General features: G+C 47.2%; 1 pseudogene; it reads right to left on the bottom strand.

Annotated features, from left to right (window-relative positions):
• Positions 1 to 1,469: 1,469 nt before the first annotated feature.
• Positions 1,470 to 2,937, bottom strand: LOC144152917 (uncharacterized; annotated as a pseudogene).
• Between the last annotated feature and the right edge of the window lie 2,872 nt (positions 2,938 to 5,809).

Genomic DNA, 5,809 nt, shown 5'->3' with positions numbered 1-5,809 from the left:
ACGGGAATGTAGAACGAGCTTGCAGTCTTAAAATAAAAGACCACGTGGAGCGACAGCGACAATGGTCGCTCAAGTGTAACTGAATGGATGCGGTGGGCTAATAAGAGCGACGAGCTATTGCCGACACCCCTTCATACACTGACTTCTTTATTAAGCCCTCAGTGCCATGTTTCTTTCAAAACGAACACTCTGCACATGACCGCCAGGCAACATAGAACACACGTAGCATCAGAATACAAAAATGTGTTGAAACTGCATTGTACAATAATTGTATTACTGCCAACCTACAAACAACACCGAAGTAATGAATCTCAAGAAGTCACATCACGTGCAGTGGCAAGGGCAGTTGCACAAATTTGTAAATTCAAAGAGTTGTAAATGTAATGCACGACACACAGAATATGGTACGCCTGAAGCACAGCAGCACATAAGATCCAAACAAAAAGGTAAATAGTCACCTTGCCACTTTAGAGTCGTTGGCTGGCAAAAGAGCATTCTGCCGAGAATGCTGCTCTACACATTTCGAACAAAACAAACAGCAGAAACAGAACTAAAAATTCGAGCGTAACCACAGTGGCACTGTAGAAATTCCAGTTTGTGTTGTAGTGTCACAACAAAGTAGTGCAATATTAATATACAGACGAGGTTTCTACAGCTGAAAACTAACTAGTGTCCAACTAATTTTCAAACGCACAATCACGTGGGATATATCTTCCTTTCTTTGACTTGAACCATAACTTTGCTGCTGTTTGAAATCATAGTCGCTACAACATTTTCCATTGCATTCAAATTATAAGTGAAATAACTGGAGTAAAAAAAGTTTCCATTGATTATGAGGTTTAACGAGCCGACGCTACGCAGGCGATGAGGCACACCATACTGGAGATCTCCGAATTAATTTTGACCACCTGGGGATCTTTAACGTGCGCCGAAATCTCGTATACACGGGCGTTTTCGCTAAAAAGAATGTTTCCAATCCCAACTGACGATATAATGTCATTCGTCAACGGAAAGCACTTGCTCAATTAGCAGACTGTTTTAGTGATGCTACTATTGAAGGGCACAGATTAGAAAGGGCACAGCAAACAGTAACAATTTTGTCAAGTGGAGTCAAATTATCTCCAGGTCGGCAAACCACATAGTCGATGGGCAGCGTGGCCTTCGGGATTACATACTTATTTCTGATCAGCCCCATCACCCTCTCGACATGAATCCTGACATTGGCTAGTTTCCTGGTGCTTAGCACGTCTGCTGCCGACAGTTGCTTCTTGCCCTTGGTGAACGCTGGCACTTGAAGTCTCGCACAGTAGAAGCCCACACTTTCAGACACATTGAACCCTCGGTCTGCAAGAACTACGTCACCCGGAAGTTGTCCAAAAGACCGCAGTGCTCTGTTATGGGTCTATCGCTAGCACGCCCTCCCAAGCCTTCAGAGATGATGTTAACAATGCATTGAGGTGCAATGCCAATCAAATACTTTCAAATACTTTCAAATCAAATATCGTCTCAATTCGGGGCAAGTATGATGAAGGACTTTCTATCTTTATCTCAAAACAGTCAATGATGACTGCAACATTTTCCCCAAAAGAATCGTAGAAGGCTTGAGGCATTGTGCGTTGCAAAACACTTCTAGGCGGCGCCAATATCTGAGACTTAAGGCGGCAGTAGGCAGCATGCAGCCATTTGTCGAATATGCGCGACACTGTGGCCTCTGACACGTTAAACCTAAAAGCAAGGTCAGTGATGTGCAAATGTAGCTTTAACTTCATCAAGAAAAGCAGGAACTCCTGAAACTTCAGCAAGCTGCTGTTAGCGTTATGCGACACAAACCCCGCTACAACGTTGAACAGTGCGTAAAGGATCTGAAAATTCGCCATGCCGGTGTAGTACACAACATTGGTGTCGCTACATTTCAGGGCATCTTCAGTCAGCTCCAGCAGCATGTTTTCATTTCGCGCAGCGTAGAGGCGCTCGTTTAGGGATAAGCACTCCATCTCCATGGCTTCAATGTCACTCATTGTCAGGTCTGTCTGGACTGCCATCCCTGGAACAAAATTAAGTTGTTGCATGGATGATCAAGCAGCGCGAAAAATTCACTTGAGATGCGGAGAGGAGTTATTGGCGACGGGACTGGCAAATAAGCATGCGGAAATTCAACATCTGAGGTACTCCGCCGGATACAAAAAAAACTTTCTCTCCACTTTTGACACGCTCGGTTTCAAACCACGACGACGAAAGTAGAGAACACAGGACTAGCGCTAGTCCTGTGTTATAATTTTGTCCCGTTTTTATCGCGCTACTTAACCATGTTTCACAGTTCGAACCAACAAGCCCAAATTTACGTGTTGACGAAAAAACGCTCACCTGTTTCGTCACTGTTCTCTACCCCGACTCCGTCTTCGGCTGGCGCCGGCGACGACGAAGAAACGGCAGCTGCGTCCGGATGGGTCGTCTGTGTTGTTGCCATTGCCTCGGCTCTACGCTCGGCGTCAGCTGCACGGGCCTGGTTCCGTCGTCTTTTTGCGCGAGCGTGGTGTTCGGGATCTCCCTGTATCGCGCTGTAGCCGAGTAACAGCGTCGGGGCCCAGTCGGGGTCCGCCTCCTCCCACAGCTGTGACGGTCTGCCTACGGACGCAAGGGCATGTTTAAAAACGAGATTCTCCGTAGTGCTTCCAAGTCTCACAGATAAATAATTATCGCGCACACGCCGATGGCTTACCTTTACAAAGTGTGCGCCACAAACACGTATGCCAGTCCTCTTGGTGTTGAGATCGGCGCGGTTTATCCGCGCCAGCCACAGACTGCGTCGTTTCACTCATAGCTCTTTCGTGCGGTCGCCCTGATGCTCCATTACCTTCGGAAGGCGAAAAAAGTTTTTGTTTGTTGATTTGGTCCAACATGTACGGTTCGAGCATCCAACAATTCACAGATCACCATTGCAACGCGCTGGCAGTGGACGCACGATTGCTACGGCTGACTGCACCACTGCACCGGCATGGCGAATTGGCATCCCAGAGTTCCTCGCCGTGACGTCAGTGCAAGCCATGTATTCTTTGTTTTGTATTTTCCGGCTTTCATGTTCACTTTCTTGTTGTCTTTTTTTGTGTTCGTTCAATAGTACTCCTGCAAACCCTGTTATCCCCCCCCCTTATGTAATGCCTCCGGAACCTTAAGGGTATAATAAATGAAATGAAATGAAATATGTACAACACTGCTCCCGTCACCCGCAAAAATCCAAGAGACCGGTGCTGGGGCCCCCATATCCAGCGCTTGAGATCTGGGGGTCTTCCAGGATGGAGCGCTGTGTCTCGGGGGTGTTGCGTTCGGGCGTCTCTAAGGCGTGGGCAAGCCACAGCAAATGTTACAACGTCAGCTTCTGACGCAGGAAGCACACAGAAAGGGCGAGTGTCCGTAAACGGCGAAAGACATCGGGCAGGCAAAGCGTGGGTAACTGCTGGGGATAACGCCACCCCAATAAGAACCCTCCACAGCACGAAATCCTCCCAATGAGCGAGCCCATTGGGGAGGTCAGTTCCACTCGGTGGAAGTAAATCATCCGCGGCAAGACGGAGGGTTCGCTTTTCCACCAGCAGTTCTATGGTAGATACTGGAAGAAGTGGTAGTGGCCGTTGTGGCAGGCGCGATCCGCCGCTGTGCGGGCAGGAATCATGTCCGGGCGAATCCACAACACGCGGACAGGGCACGGATAAGTGTCCATAGTCTCGTGAATGCGTGCGGCCAGGCATGTACAACGAGCAACGCTACGCAAATCCTGAATCGCTGCCGTTGAGTCAGTATAAAGTTCCAGCTTGTCCCCAGTTGTCAAAGTCGATGCAAGCGCCTGCAGGCCATCCCGAATGGCAGTAAGTACTGCTAGCAGGCTTGGGAGTGCACGGAGTGACTCGTACGCGCCGCAATGATTTAGGGCAGGGTAGGAGGGACACGTCAAGGCCGTGGTAACAAAGCAGTCGTATGCCCCGGCGTCCACAAAAACCTGGACAACCAGCGCTTGCGTGGCTATGGGACCAACAGTTTGTTTTACGTATTTTTTGAATAATAGATGGCGAACAAAAAATTTAAAAAAGTAAACTACTCATCCTGCCCTTTAGTACTTATTTAATACCATACCTAACGCGACATTCCTTCAAAGCTTGACAGACCATGTTAGCCTTCAGGCGCCTTAAGAACATCTACCGAGAGAATATCTTTCTGAAAGGTTTCATATTGAATGCGACTACCGTACCTCGAAGTAAAGGGAAACCAATTTGTTAGTATTTTTGCGAGTCCATGCTTGTGAGCGTGTTTAAATGGTTTATATCAGCACCTGAAGCAAGCGTGAGCAAACGGACCTTCCTTTTGCCTTACAATTACCCTTATGCTATCCACGTTTCGTGTATGCGCTAGCCACAACAAAATTTCCCGAAGGCACACCAACCTTGTCCGATGAGCAGTCTGAGGACCTGTTCAAAGGTGACGACGAAGGTTTCCGAGGGCTTGACGTCAGAGTGTGCCGACTTTTTTTCAAACATGTTTCGTAGCATCAGGAGCAACGTGGAGGTCGCCATAGCTGACAGCAGGCCCACCCAGACCTGGATGGAGTTATCGGTATACATTCAAAAGTCTGATCTTGGCGTTTCGCACAACTTTGAACAAGCTGGTTGGTATGCCATAAAACCTGGCGAGATAAAAATTGCCCTCAATACGGCGGACTACGGAAAGTTTTTTACGTTGCCATTTCCAACTATATTTTCTGAAACTTCACAAAAAATTGTTTTGGTGATGTGTTTTCAGGTGGAGTGCAACATTATTCCTTAGGTTGACTGCAATCTACGGTGGCGGAAATTCTGTTAGCGATTACCTTGGTAAGTACCCTGTAGACGACTGACAGTAAGCTCATGGGCCTGTAATTTTTCAAGTCCTCCATGTCACCCTTCTTATGGATTATAATTATGTTCACGCTCTTCCAAGACTTCGTTACACTCGCTCTCATTAGGCATTTCGTATACAGGTTTGCCCATTTTTTTAGTACAATTTGCCTGCCATCCATCAAGAGTGCTGCTGTTACCTGATCCTCACTAGGTGCTTTGCCCTCTTGCATTTAATTCAAAGCCCTGTAGGGTTTTGTAGAGGCTTTTCAATAATACACCATATTCACATGATCAATCAGGTGATAGAGAAATGTGCGGAGTATAGTCAGCCCCTTCAGAGATTATGAGAAATCATTTGACTCGGTCGAAACCTCAGCAGTACAGCAGGCATTGCGGAATCAGGCTGTAGACGAGCATTGCGTACGAATACTACAGGATACCCCAGCTACCACATTCCTCCAACAAGGAGAGTAGTAACATACCTATGAGGAAGGGGTCAGACAACGAGACAATCTCCCCAACTTTATTCAGAGCAGTTTACAAGAGGAAGAACATTGGATTGGGAACAGATGGGCGTAATGGTTAATGGAGAATACGTCAGTAACCCCAGATTTGCTCATGATGTTGCTTTGCTAAATACCTCGGGGGAAGAATTGCAAAGCATGTTTATAGCTGTGGACAAGTAGAATAGAATCGGGGGCCTGAACATTTATACGGAGAAAACTAACCTAATGTTCAACAGACTCGGGAGAGCAGCGAAGATATCCATTTAGGCCACGTAATGACCCAGGATCCCAGCCATGAGGTAGAGATAATTAGAAGGATAATAATGGCAGCCATTGTCCCTGGAGGGGAAAGTGTATAACAGCTGCATCTTGCTGGTACTCACCTACCGGGCAGACACCTGGAGGCTCACTAAGAGGGTTCAACTTAAATTGAGA

The sequence above is a fragment of the Haemaphysalis longicornis genome, unplaced genomic scaffold (genome assembly GCF_048455015.1).
Source record: "Haemaphysalis longicornis isolate Haplotype H1 unplaced genomic scaffold, Haemaphysalis longicornis Haplotype H1 scaffold_1, whole genome shotgun sequence".
Classification (NCBI taxonomy): Eukaryota; Metazoa; Arthropoda; class Arachnida; order Ixodida; family Ixodidae; genus Haemaphysalis; species Haemaphysalis longicornis.
This window is presented reverse-complemented; position numbering and strand designations above follow the sequence as displayed.